The 15,101-nt window shown below is 41.2% G+C and overlaps 1 protein-coding gene across 3 annotated transcripts in view; it reads right to left on the bottom strand.

Annotated features, from left to right (window-relative positions):
* The window catches only part of LOC115103491 (pleckstrin homology domain-containing family F member 2-like), a 29,320-nt gene that overhangs the window by 6,219 nt on the left and 8,000 nt on the right, over positions 1–15,101 (bottom strand). The window contains exon 1 of one of the 3 annotated variants that reach the window (XM_029624334.2): positions 13,529–13,809. The exons of the other annotated variants lie outside the window; for them this stretch is intronic. The gene's annotated coding sequence lies outside the window, so the exon portion shown is untranslated. Of the gene's footprint in view, positions 1–13,528; positions 13,810–15,101 lie in introns of those variants that run through there. 3 annotated transcript variants of the gene reach the window in all.

The raw sequence follows: 15,101 nt of genomic DNA, 5'->3' as shown, positions 1-15,101 counted from the left end.
TAACTCTTAGCTAACAATTATTAAATACATCTATTAATAAGGTTGGCCATCTCCATTTTGAAGTAGGCAAATGTTTTTCCTCTACTACTTCTATGAGTTAGTAAACAAAGTGAAAGGGTGCATATTGCCACCTGAAGTGTGCGGTTTGAACAGGTATACATTTACTGCCACCTGCAGTTATGGAATGTTTTCTTACAAGTATAATTCATTGGCTGATCCCTCCTGATGACCTGTATGGAATTATGTGGTCCTTCCTTTACTCATAGGAAGTCCCACCATGCTAACTACTTCAAAATGGTGAAAGTCCTCAATAGCGTTGCCCATGCTAAAACGGACCCTTGGGCACTAGAATCCTCTCCCTCTCTATGGGTTGGCTACACTTCCAGGATTACAAATTACCTTGGAGGTTCTCGGACGAGCTGATGAAAATCTGAGGAAGATATGCAACTTGTTGTGACTTGCCACTCTGATCTTAAAAGCGTATCTTGGCAGAAATATGTATTTTTTCAGTGGCGGCACCGCTGCTAAATTATTATAGGGGAAAACTGCTTCAAAGAACGATGAACACACACACACAGAGACGCAAACACTTAGTATTAATAACTCCCATCGTCCCCAAAAACAGATCTGGACAAACATTTGAATGAAGGTTGATAGCTGCAGAATAACGGTGTCCACAGAAGATGGGTGTCAAAATCAAAAAGAGTTTAATATGGGTCTTAAAGGGATAGTTCACCGAAATTACTAAATTATGCCCTGTAAGCAGTCGATGGAGAAGGTATAACAATCCGCGCTTTGGTTTAGTTTGCCTGGCACGGTTTCCACATGCTAACATTGTGGCATTTGAGGCACAAATCCCACTCAAGTCATGGGACCGATAGCTTTTTTCACACGTCATATCCAAATTATCTGAAAGTATCTAACATTGATTGTAAAGCTCAATAAAGTCACTTGTTGATGCTTTAAACATGAAGCACGAAAAACGCTAATATCAGTCCCATGACTTGGAAAATGTTGAAACAGAAACCAAAGCATGGATTGCTGTCATACCTTGTCTATAGACCACTTAGAGTAAGGAAACCAATATGTAATTTGGGTGAACAATCCCTTTAATGTACCAGTAGAGAATTTCACTGTGACATTATATTCTAACAGGTTCTGACATACCAGTAGAAAAACCAAGCTGCTCCTATCTAACTTTCCTAATGATGACATTCTCCGTTACTCGCTCGCCTCCTTAACCTCGCTCTCTGCCCAGAAGACACCATCGGTCTCCCCCAATCTAATTCCCTTGCTCTCTCTATCCTGAGGACACCTCCATCTGCAGCTTCACAGAACCATGGCATGAAACCAGAAAGCCCCATTTGCCCAAGAACACTAAGGTAACCTGCCTAAATGACTACCGACCCGTAGCACTCATGTCTGTAGCCATGAAGTGCTTTGAAAGGATTGTCATGGCTCACATCAACACCATTATCCCAGAAACCCTAGACCCACTCCAATTTGCATACCGCCTCAACAGATCCACAGATGATGCAATCGCTATTGTACTCCACGCTGCTCTTTCCCACCAGGACAGAAGGAACACCAACGTGAGAATGCTACTCAATGTAGTGGAGCAGGTTGAGAGCTTCAAGTTCCTTAATATCCACATTACCAACAAACTATCATGTTCCAAACACACCAAGACAGTCGTGACGAGGGCACAAAAGACTTTTCCCCCCTCAGAAGACTGAAAATATTTGGCATGGGTCCTCAGATCCTCAAAAAGTTCTACAGCTGCACCATCACTGACTGGTATGGCAACTGCTCGGCCTCCAACCGCAAGGCACTACAGAGGGTAGTGCGTACGGCCCAGTATATCACTGGGGTCAAGCTTCCAGCCATCCAGGACCTCTATACCAGGAGGTGTCAGAGGAAGGCCCTAAAAATGATCAAAGACTCCAGTCACCCTAGTCATAGAATGTTCTCTCTGCTACCGCACGGCAAGCAGTACCAGAGCGCCAAGTCTAAACACAAAAGGCTTTGTAACAGCTTCTACCCCCAAGCCATAAGACTCATGATCATCTAGACAAATGGCTATCCAGTCACTTTAAGACGACCTACATGTACATATTACCGCGACGAACCTGTGCCCCTGCTCATTGACTCTGTACTGGTACTCCCTGTATATAGCCTCGCTACTGTTATTTTACTGCTACTCTAATTATTTTATTTTATTTATTTAAAACTTTTTTCTTAAAACTGCATTGTTGGTTAAGGGCTTGTAAGTAAGCATTTCACTTGAAGGTCTACCTGGTATATTCGGTGCATGTGACAAATACAATTTGATTTGATCCTGCAGCTCATCCTCCTGATTCATCTCTATCCCAAAAGGTAGATGCTCCCCTCATCTCTCCCACTCTTTGGAGTGAATCCAAAACAAGCAAAGCAAACACAGACATTTCTCTGCTTTGACCCAACTCCGAGCAAAGGCACTGAGTGGGAGCGTGTAATTGTATATTCATATACACTACCGTTCAAAAGGTTTGGGGTCACTTAGAAATGTCCTTGTTTTTGAAATAAACACGTTTTTGTCCATTAAATAACATCAACTTGATCAGAAACACAGTGTAGACATTGTTAATGTTGTAAATGACTATTGTAGCTAGAAATGGCAGATTTTTTATGGAATATCTACATAGGCGTACAGAGGCCCATTATCAGCAACCATCACTTCTGTGTTCCAATGGCACGCTGTGTTAGATAATCCAAGTTAATAATTTTAAAAGGCTAATTGATTATTAGAAAACCATTTTGCAATTATGTTAGCACAGCTGAAACTGTTGTGTTGTTTAAAGAAGCAATAAAACTGGCCTTATTTAGACCAGTTGAGTATCTGAAGCATCAGCATTTGTGGGTTCGATTACAGGCTCAAAATGTCCAGAAACAAAGTATTTTCTTCTGAAACTCATCAGTCTATTCTAGTTTTTAGAAATGAAGGCTATTCCATGCGAGAAATTGCCAAGAAACTGAAGATCTCGTACAACGCTGTGTACTACTCCCTTCAAAGAACAGCACAAACTGGCTCTGACCAGAATAGAAAGAGGAGTGGGAGGCCCCGGTGCACAACTGACCAAGAAGACAAGTACATTACTGTCTAGTTTGAGAAACAGACGCCTCACAAGTCCTCAACTGGCAGCTTCATTAAATAGTACCCGCAAAACACCAGTCTCAACGTCAACAGTGAAGAGGCGACTCTGGGATGCTTTTCTTTCAAAAACAAGGACATTTCTAAGTGTCTCCAAACTTTTGAATGGTAGTTGTAAGTCAAAGGTAATTGATGAGAAAGGCTGCATTTGCCCTGTAGGCCTGGGGATGGTACCTTGCAAGAGGGACAGACTTCAGTTGTTTGAACTGGTGATGCACACATGCGTCTCATGCATACGATACTAAAGGCACATTATTTTTGATCACCACAATCTCAAATCAAGCATACAGATCCACATACACATAGCCTACTCAACTATGCCATCTCTTGATACCAAGACAAATTCAAAACATAGGTAAACACACTGCTGGCAGATCTCTAATATGGAGTGGTTTCACTCGCAATTTCACTCCAGGCCTGGCCCCACTGTTGCTGCTCTGGGATTGTGCTAATTAGCAGCAGGAGCTAAGACTAACATAAGCACTGGGGCGAGGCTACAGGCAGGGAGGGCACACAGGCTCACAGTGATCGGTGCATTAGCCACCTAGCCCAGAGAGCTAACACTATTGACAACAGGTGATATGGAGCCATAGAGTACAGGGCCTTATGTGCCCCTGCCGGGGGAGGGACATTATTTAGAGACATATTAGCCCTGTTAGTGAGGCCTCACTGCCTACTGCCATGACGACAAGCTTCAGCTGCAGTCAAGAGGAAGATGAGATCTAGAGCCGGGCCTGAGAAAGAAAGAAAAGAAAGAGAGAAAAAAAGAGATGAAGGATTGTGTCAGGGAAATAAATCATAGGGAGTTAGGTTAAGAGAAAGATACAAGACTGCTTGGTCTCTTCATTGGTACTTAATGCCCAATAGAAAGAGAGAAGGCCTAAACCTTTCAACACGTCTGATTACAACAGATGATCTTGATCTCGTTACACTGTAAAAAAAAAAAAAAAAAAAGCAATACTTTGCGGTGGTGAGGCTGCATGGAGGCATCGATTCAAACACCTACATGTAAATGGAAAAAGCATACGAGGACGCTTTGACATTCAGCATTAAAGTGTGATGCTCTGCGCCCACCGGGTTAGGCGTGGTCATTTTCATCTGAAGGGCCCAACATGTTGGGACAAAACCAACTGCCAATCCTGGTTGTGACTGAACTACTGTGACTCACCTCTGCAAAGTTAAACACAGAGTGGAAAGGGAGGCCTATGCCATTTCAGAGAAAAGTGCTTCAGAGTGAGGCTAAAGATTTTGCATTAACTTTATACAGTAACAGGCCTAACATGTCTTAGGCCTATAGTACATGTACTGCTTCAGTGGATTGAATAGATTTAGTTCTGAAGATGCAGATTCCAGCTCTCATCCAAAATAACAGCATAATGACCTACAAGACATCAGTCTCACTTTCACGCCGCCTCCTCTTCAGTGTGACACGCAGTAAACAGATGGGGAAGACAGAAAAACATCTCATGTCCTTTCAGCTAAGCTCGGGTCATACACCACCTTCAGCACAACGGGTCAAACAGTGCACTGCCTGAAAGAGTAAGCACATACGGACTGAATTAACTTCAACCTTTTAATGCTATAGATGTGCTGCTGTCAAATAGATTAGGGTATACAGGGTCCACTACCTAGTATCGAGTAATCTCGGAAATCCATAACTAAAATCCCAAGAAATTGCACGATTGCAGATGCTCGATTAAGTTCCTAGGGCAGACTAGCTAGAAAAGACACCAGAACGAGGAGGGGAAGCAGAGCTGTAGCTCCAACCACCTCTCCTTGCAGGTTACAGGCTAGTTTATGGGCCAAATGTCCCCTCCCCTCTCTAAAATGTTAACGATGAGCACACCTGTGAAATTGTGATTTGTCCAAATGATCAGTGACGAAAGAAAATACGCACTGGAACAGGGTAATTACTCGTCAGTCATCGCATCAAACACGTGTGTATGTCCCCGAAAGATTTAGTACTGTTATTAATAATGACAGACTTGATTTCAAGAGTTCTATTAAAACTCAAACAAAAATAACATAGCAAAAAAGTACCTAGCCAAAACACATACAGGATAACCAGCCCCTCACACAAACCTGGACTCTGGTCAGACACCACGCAACAGGTAGCAACAACACTTGGGAGTGTTTAAGTTTGTCATTTGCTGATTGGTTGCTCTTGTGCCTTGTCTCGGAGTGGACGTACAGGTTGGCAAATGGCAGAGGGTCACCAGGTTGGCAGGTGGAAGAATGTTACCAGGTAGCAGAGGGTAGCAAGGTGGTGAATAGACCTTTATCCCAGCACCAGGTTGACTATGGGCTTCCCCATCACCAGCTGGTCCTTTCAAAACCTCATAAGCTTTCCCTCCGTCATCAGCGACACCAGATCGTGGACAGGTTGGGAAAAAGGACAACCTTTTACAGCGTACTCCTCATAGTTTAGGATGTTGGAGTAACAGGACTAAAGACTTAATTTTGAATGGCAGGGTTAGCTGACGCCAACACTTGTTGCTATAGCCTACCTAAGGTTACGGGAGAAGCAGTAGCTAAAGATACACCCATGATTAATAGACTACGAGTAGTGATGCACCGATATGACATTTTTGGCTGATACCGATATCTGATATTTTCCTTGCCAAAGAAAACGATACCGATATTTAAAATTACTTTGGCCTTTTAAGAATTCTAGTACAGTTAAAAAGTTAACATACACAAGCAGTGGTCTAAGGCACTGCATCTCAGTGCAAGAGGCGTCACTACAGTCCCTGGTTCGAATCCAGGCTGTATCACATCCGGCAGTGTTTGGAAGTTCCATAGGGCGGCGCACAATTGGCCCAGCGTCGTCCGGGTTTGGCCGTCATTGTAAATTAGAATTTGTTCTCGACTGACTTGCCTAGTTAAATAAAGGTTATACACACATCAAAAAGTTATTTTGTTGGCATTTACGCATGTCCCCATTTCCAGTAAAACATAATCAAAACCTAATTCTTTCACTTACCTGCTGTGCTGTTTCGTTGTACATTTGTTCAGTCTTTTCATTCTCAACCAGTTTTTCTATGGAACGCCATTTGGGTCTTTGCGTGTCAAAAAGATACTATTTAACACTATTTTATGTGTTAAAGAAGTTTGTTGACCAATCAGGGCCTGAATGACTGCACATCACATAATTTAACGTGTTCATTCCTTTTTTTACATAGTTATTACACATTGATTACACTATCACTCGTATTTCATGTCACAACGATTCATTGATACATATGCTATGATGCTGGTAAAGTTGTCTCGCGCACCTACAGTGCTGGTCATAAAAAAGCTAGCTAGCTCATGGATGCAAAAATTTTCTTCCCCAAAAATGACACTTTCAGTAGCTATAGTTAGCTAGCTAACTATATAGCTCGGTGTCATCTAAAATATCCATAATTTATAAAACAGTTCTTATTGGATTAAATGGTGGTCGGACCCATCTATGTGAAGCTAGCCACAATAGCGGACTTTGCGGTTAGCCTTCAAACAGTATAATTCTACTATTTGTATTAATTTGCATCACTGTCAATGAATACTTAAATTTTTGGGGCAAACTAAAAATTCCAATATTGTGCTTACTAATCCTTATTGTGGCTAGCTTCACAACACATAACCCGGTCCGGTCGAGCCTCACTAGCCAGATGAAGCTAGCTGGCTGCTTATAACGTTAACCCTGTCGCCCAAAGCTAAGTAGCTGGCTAGCTATTTTTTTCATGAACTGAAGTTCAATTTCAATAGGCGAACAACAATACTTACTCACACGGATTCCTAAAATCATTGCTAAGAATAATGAAAATGACTGCAGTTTCTACTGGTCGTTGTTTTCAGGCTGCGTTGTATTGGTACTAGCTAGGTAACAAGTTAAAATGAGCTACCACAGAAGTTGCGGTCAAACAAATAATGCTTTATTACCAAGCCGGTGTTTTGCTTGTTTGCTGAATTTTTGTACAGCTTTGACAGTGCTACTGTATATTTTTTGACACGCAAAGACCCAAACGGCATTCCATAGTATGCTATTAGCTTCTTGACATACATTGACGCTATTACATTGTACCTGCTTTAGGGCAACATCTGAAAAATAGAGCACTTGGTAGTGTTAACCGGTTGCTCGACCAGTCGGCGAACAGTTGATTGTCAAGGGCTACGAATGCCATTATCGTAGCTTTAATAGATTTTGCCTTTGAGCTGTCTCGCTGAAATGTTGTTACTCTTTCAAATGACTGTTTGATTTGTTGACAGCTCCATCCACACAGCAGACATTGTGGGGTAGTTTAGGAATGCTGTGTTGCACGTATAGCGCAAAATTTTGCATCATTAAGTCATGTACCTTCATTATATAGGTATGCACTAGAGGTCGACCGATTCATCTGAATGGCCGATTAATTAGGGCCGATTTCAAGCTTTCATAGCAATCGGTAATCTGCATTTTTGGACACTGATCATGGCCGATTACATTGCACTCCACGAGGAGACTGCGTGGCAGGCTGACTACCTGTTATGCGAATGCAGCAAGGAGCCAAGGTAAAGTGCTAGCTAGCATTAAACGTATCTTACAAAAAAACAATCAACCTTAAGATAATCACTAGTTAACTAGTAATATCATCAACCCTGTGTAGTTCTCGCTTGTCCTGCGCTGCATATAATCGATGCGGTGCCTGTTAATTTATCATTGAATCATAGCTTACTTCGCCAAACAGGTGATTTAACAAGTGCATTCGTGAAAAAAAGCAGTCTTTGCACCAATGTGTACCTAACCATAAACATCAACGCCTTTCTTAAAATCAATACACAAGTATATATTTTTAAACCTGCATATTTAGTTCATATTGCCTGCTAACATGAATTTCTTTTAACTAGGGAAATTGTGTCACATCTTGCGTTCTGTGCAACAGAGTCAGGGTATATGCAGCAGTTTGGGCCACCTGGCTCGTTGCAAACTAATTTGCCAGAATTGTACGTAATTATGACATAACATTGAAGGTTGTGCAATGTAACAGCAATAGCTAGACTTATGGATGCCACCCGTTAGATAAAATACAGAATGGTTCTGTATTTCACTGAAAGAATATTTTTTTTTTTTCCTAAATGATAGTTTCCGGATTTGACCATATTAATGACTTAAGGCTCGTATTTCTGTGTGTCTATTATATTATAATTAAGTCTATGATTTGATAGAGCAGTCCGAGTGTTGGTAGGCAGCAGCAGGCTCGTAAGCATTCATTCAAACAGCACTTTAATGCGTTTGCCAGCAGCTCTTCGCAATGCTTATTGTGCTGTTTTTGACTTCAAGCCTATCAACTCCCGAGATTAGGCTGGCAATACTAAAGTACCTATTAGAACATCCTATCGTCAAAGATATAAGAAATACAAAATTGTATAGAGAGAAATAGTCCTATAATAACTACAACCTAAAACTTCTTACCTGGGAATATTGAAGACTCATGTCAAAAGGATCCACCAGCTTTCATATGTTCTCATGTTCTGAGCAATGAACTTAAACATTTGCTTTTTTACATGGCACATATTGCACTTTTACTTTCTTCTCCAACACTTTGTTTTTGCATTATTTAAACCAAATTGAACATGTTTAATTTATTTGAGATGAAATTGATTTTATGTATTATATCACGTTAAAATAAAAGTGTTCATTCAGTATTGTTGTAATTGTCATTCTTACAAATAAATATAAATATAAATATATATATATATATATATATATATATATATATATATAAAAATAAATAAAGCAGATTAAATCGGTATCAGTTTTTTTGGTATCGGCGTAGAAAAATCGTAATCGGTAGACCTCTAGTATGCACTACAGCTTTCACATGGGTTTTGCACATCTGGCATTAGACTAGACATCGGCCGATACCGATGTTGGCATTTTCAGCTAATATTGTCCGATTCCGATATGTTCACTGATATATCGTGCATCCCTAATTACGAGCTCTGTCCTCTCACTCTTTCAAGTTTATTTTTCTAGACATTTCGCCAAGAAGCAGATTGAGGTTGTGAAAATATAACCAACATTGGGCAGACATGAAAATAGGACAACTTAGGGAAAGTCAACACTCATGTTAGTTCTTCTTTTCCCCACAATGTTTTCTATGTTAGGTTTATAAGAGTGTGTGGGGAGGGCCTAATGAACACAGTTGCCACCCAACATCTTCCTGAGGCAACATCAAGGCCAATAATGCTAACATTTTCCATAGACAGGAGGGCATCCAATTACATGGTGTAATGGTCATAATAAACTAATGGTATAGGAGACACTGCCTATAAACAACAGCTTTAAAAAGGCTTTCTCATAATGAATGGTTCCTTGCCCTTACCTTCCTGTAACGTTGAACAGAAGAGGCACCCAATGCAAAACGGTCTTCTTTCAGTCTCAAATTGGGAGACAGTACATCTAAAAATAACCCAAGGTTTCCCCAGATGGGTCACCATTGCAAAACCCTTGTCTTCATGAAGCAGACAGAGGGAAGCAGCATTCAACCTTTCTTCTCAATGCTGGGCTACAACATTACTTAGCCTAACTGTCAGACACTAGAAAACTTGTTGAGGATCACCGTTTGAGTCAAAGTGCAATGCAGTTCTATACCGGCCCATGTCTCATGAACCCTGGCAAGACAGAGAACTGACTCCGATACCAAGAGAATGAAAGTGCCGGAAGAAAGAGAGGTGTTTGTATGCTCTAACCCAAACAGAAATCTCCAAAACAAGCAAAACCAATTAAGAGAGTTATGTTGTTGACAAGGATGCTGCTGCTTTTGCCTATGACAGGTCAAAGACAGGCAGAAACTGCTTCGCCAATAGAAATCCCCGATCACGCTTGTAGGCGATGTCATGGCGACGTTGGCTAGCTAAGCTCATGTGTAGAAACACGTCAGCAGGTCTAACGGTCGTCTGGCACCAAACTTCGCATGTGCAGGCCGTCAAAGCAAAGGCACTCAATATAAAGTTGTTTTTGACGAAAATCAAAACGTGTTAGTTTGTCAATTTCACGAGGTTGGAGTAAAAACATGTTCAACTACTTATTAAGACATTGACTTGAATCTAGGTTGTGCCTTTATACTGAGAAAATTAACTACTAAGAAAGAATTTCACTTCTCTCATTGACTGCTCAAACCCCAAACTGTCTGCTTAGTCTATTTCACAGACGTTTCTGGAAGTCTCGCGATGTTGCACCTCTGGGTTTATAAACTCTTGTGGTGTGGTAGCTTATCAACCTCACTGTTGGGAGGGGCTCATGTTTTTGGTGTATGCACAGTTTGCCACAGCCTCCTCCTACAGAGGAAGTAATTACCCTGCACACATTAATCTGAAGAGATGAGCATCAAGTGATTTTTACACCGCTCACCAAAACACGAATTCATGACCTTAAAGCGGCAATCAGCAGGTAAAACAATAACAAAGTGACCTCCCCACCAGTTTCAGTAAAAAGTTAAAGGATGGGGCTTGAGAAATCTAACCACTCAAATTCATAGACAGAGCTATGGATGCAAGGATTCACCATCCATTATATATCAAAATTATAGTTTTAACCATGTTTTAAGGCTATATAGCATTTGTATTTACTTTGTTGACAAACAGTGGGAGTAAAACATGTTTATAGTTTGGGTTCTGATGGGGTACGACAGTTGAACTTAGGTCATGAGACATTTATAAGTTAAATTCTTCAAGAATCAATGGGCATATATAATTCACACTGAGTGTACAAAACATTAAGAAAACCTGCTCTTTTCATGATAAACTGACCAGGTGCATCCAGTTGAAACATATGATCCCTTATTGATATGATCCCACCAAAAGGACATCCAGCCAACTTGACAACTGTGGAAAACATTGGCATGAACACGGGACAGTATCCCGGTGGAGCGCTTTCGACACCTTGGAGATTTCATGTTCTGAGGGCAAAAAAAAAGGTGGGTGGGTGCAAGTCAATATTAGGAAGGTGTTTGTAATGTTTTGTACACTCAGTGCATAAGTCTAAAATGTATGTAGAAACTGCTGATTGCCCCTTTAACTGAAGGAAGCATTGCGTGAAAGACGGAGGATAGCATAATTCAACCAGACAGGAAGAGAAGATCCGCCTCAAGCATTTCAGCTATTAAAGTGAAAGTGTGACTGCCAAGCTCATGATTCACTACACCTTGGACCATGTAGCACAGGTTGTATGAGAGGATAAGCACACCCTCACTGTATATGTGAGACATTTGACTTCACCACCACCCCCACTAGCAGGTGTTTATGTAAGCTGAAGTACAGTACAGCTACAGGCCTATGCCTCCTCACAGAGACACCTAAAGAATTCAGGCTACTACTTCACTACACCCAAGTCTCTGCTCTCCATTCTCCGAGCTAATGCCCACTCTGCAGCCAGCCACAATCACCAAGGGTCAGACAGCCAGAAAAAAATATGTTGAGTCCTTGGAACTGACAGGTACCATTTCATTGTAGTGTAGCACGGTATACCGAGCTTTCAGTCGTTTTTCAATACTAGAAAATGAAAGTTTGTTACTAGAATTTGTTACTTTCTGTCAGTGTCAAATGTGCCTAACGTCATCTACTGATTGAGAGAGGATCAAGTATGTCTATCAGGGCAGCCGATGTCCCTTAACAGCGAGAGAGCAACCGCCCTGCTCCACTTACTCTTTGCTAGCTCTAGCCTGGCCTGAGGAACCACTGCACTCAATAGCATTACAGGCTAAAACACTTGCAAGAAGATACCGGTAGCTTCCAAGAAGCGCAGCGGTCTAAGGCACTGCATCTCAGTGCTAGAGGCGTCACTACAGACCCTGGTTCGATTCCAGGCTGTATCACAACCGGACGTGATTGGGAGTCCCGTAAGGCAGCGCACAAATGGCCCAGCGTTGTCCGGGTTAGGGTTTGGCTGGGGTAGGTCTTCATTCTAAATAAGAATTGGTTCTTAACTAACTTGCCTAGTTAAATGACAAAATTAGTTGGTGATGGGATTTCAGATCGAAAGTTGAGGGACAAAAAGCAAACTTTAGCCCCATTATCTGATAGGTGGGGTAGTAAGATGCAGAGTCTTGCTTATGGCTCAGCTCAGGCGCTGACATATACACATCATTTACACACACAGTGAGAGAGGTCAGCTCAGACAGATTCAGCTTAGAGGCACCCAGCTCATAAGCTCCATTAGCTGCAGATTAGAATGGAAAACGAATGTGTTTATACAACAAAATGTCAGTGCATCGAATCGTATCGTTTCGTTCCTCTAATCAAACCGAGTCGTTTAAAACCAAAACATATTGTTCCTGTATCGTATTGGAGCCCATGTATGTACTGAATTGTCAAGAAAGGGAAAGTTGCACATCCCTAAGATTTACCACTCAAATAAGTGATTAGCGTTATGTAGTTAAAAAAAATTGAACCAAAACTCATTGTAATGCAATGATATTGAACTCAAAAGATCTGTCTGGATCAAGTGACATTACTTGACTTTGGCTGATACTCGATACCACAACAAATAAAGAAGGCGTATCGAAGACAAAATTCTGGTATCGTGACAACACTACTGCACTGTGTTATTGTCAGCTTACAACAAACAACTTCATCCTCGCTTACCTCTGCGGAGGAAATACAGCCTTACAGCAGAGGACACACTCATGGCTTACCATGAGCACAGCATGTCTACAGAGGATTACATTATCACAATATGAGATAAGGGGGTTGGAAATATGTTGTGTGAAGTGGCTGTTTATGTGATATCTAAAACAGGTGTGCAGTGCAGGCACATTGACCTGTTGAATAGGACAGGGCTAAGTTGAGGTCAAACCCGTCACTGCAAATATGGGGGGAGGGGGGTTGGTAACCTTTCAAAACAATGATGATATAGTGGCATGATGGCATTTTCACTTCACATTTAGGCTACTACAGTCAATATGGTACCCTTCCCCAGATCTGTGCCTCGACACAATCCTGTCTCAGCACTCTGACAATTTCTTCGGCCTTGGATTTGCTCTGACAGGCACTGTCAACTGTGGGACCTTGTATAGACTGGTGTGTGTGTGTGTGTGTGCACCTTTCCAAATCATGTCCAATCAATTGAATTCACCACAGGTAGACTCAAATCAAGTTGTATAAACATCTCAAGGATAATCAATGGAAACAGGATTCATCCATGTCAGAATAAGGCTGTAACGTAACAAACATTGGAAAAGGGGAAGGGGTCTGAATAGTTTCCGAATGCACGGCATTTGTAAAATCCCAATAGAGAATACCAACTAAATACTAAAGAGCGCTTTGTAAACACGTTGTACAGTTTCTGAACTAAACAAGTAACTCAAAAATACTACTCACTAATTTTGCTGCACACACAAAACAAATATTTGCCAGCAAGGCTCTTGGTCCAGGATGGGATTCTCTGCTGCTACCAAGCTAATGCTTGATTTTGGAATAAGCTAACCACTTAGCTAGATAGCTACTAAATTTACACCAAATGCACAACTGCAGACATTTCGCACATTTTAGACTTAACATACGTTATAAGATATCTAGCTGGCAAACATTTAGTTCTGAATTCCATACTGTAATCAGATCCCCTGGCGCATGCTACACAACAGTGAGTGACTCACAAGGCTCCGATCTCTCGTCGTAGTTTGCTTGTAAACAAACACCATGTGACACGTGACTGGGGACTACCGTAAACTTCATAAAAATGTGACAGGTTAACTATATTACGCAATGTTCTTTATCTCCTATAATATTGCACAAGTTGACTACAGGTATTTACTTCAAAAGTATCTACAAATATTAAAATGTATTAAAAAAAACGAATAAATAGTTTCAACAGTATTGAAAAACCATCCCGTGGCTTTTTACAAATACCCTGACATATGGTATACTGCCCAAGCCTAATTCGTGACATGCACAATGGCTTGGGCCTGTTGTGGATGTGCTCTCTAAACCAGAGCAAAAGGGCAGTGCATTTACAGAATACAGGGAGGGCCCTTATCAATCCAACAGCAACCAGGTTTGATTTGAATTTCAGTCTAACCTTTGTTAGGGGACCTCTACCTTCAAGTGAAGGTGTGGGACATTCCACTGTGTAAATTATTACAGTGAAGCCACCTGTAAATAGGCTAAATTATAACCTTGTGCAGGTGACAGCTTAAATTTAAAAAATAAACACTGGTTTGAGGGACAAAAAAAATGTATATATATAAAAAAAAAACTCTACTCTTAAAATGGCAAATAATTATTCAGCTACTATTCTCTACCGAGAACCTTGGAGGGAAAGATTTAGTCCTTGCCATAACTTTGCTGACTAAGAAGCTAGTAAAAAAAAGCATTTGGCAGAAAGGATGTTAACTTTGACTAGAGGGGAAGCCACCCCCCAGTGTTGTGGGGCTAGGCTACATAAAACCTCTGAATCGATTTAATGGAACAGGCGATGGATCATGGGATTCGATTTGAATTGACAAAAATCATTGAATGATTGTCAAAGACAAAGTGCCTGACCCAAATGAACTTGGCTTAAACCTTTGAGGTCACCACCCTTTGACTTCAGCTGCCTCTCAGGCCAAAAGTTGACACGCTATAAATGATCAAAGTACCTTTTTGTCTTAACATTATTTCTTAGGCTAGGCCTATAGGTTGACAACATAATTTCAACCTCTACAATTTCCAGTATAGGCAGCGTGGGAGCTTTAGTAAGTCTATGCATTAGCTCAGACTGCTCACAGGGTTGTAAAATCACCATGGAGATTCCGACTGACACGCCTCTTTCCAACCGAGTTGTAGTAGAGGTCAAAGGGCACTGTGTCATGTGGTTGATCCTTAAGCTCTCTGCTTCTATGTGGAGAAGTTGTTGTTACTCATACCACTCACTCAGAAAGCTATGATCGCTCCCTCAGCAGCAGCATTCACTACA

Source organism: Oncorhynchus nerka, linkage group LG3 (assembly GCF_034236695.1).
Source record: "Oncorhynchus nerka isolate Pitt River linkage group LG3, Oner_Uvic_2.0, whole genome shotgun sequence".
Classification (NCBI taxonomy): domain Eukaryota; kingdom Metazoa; phylum Chordata; class Actinopteri; order Salmoniformes; family Salmonidae; genus Oncorhynchus; species Oncorhynchus nerka.
The sequence above is the reverse complement of the archived record's forward strand: the minus strand, read 5'-3'. Positions and strand labels throughout refer to the sequence as shown.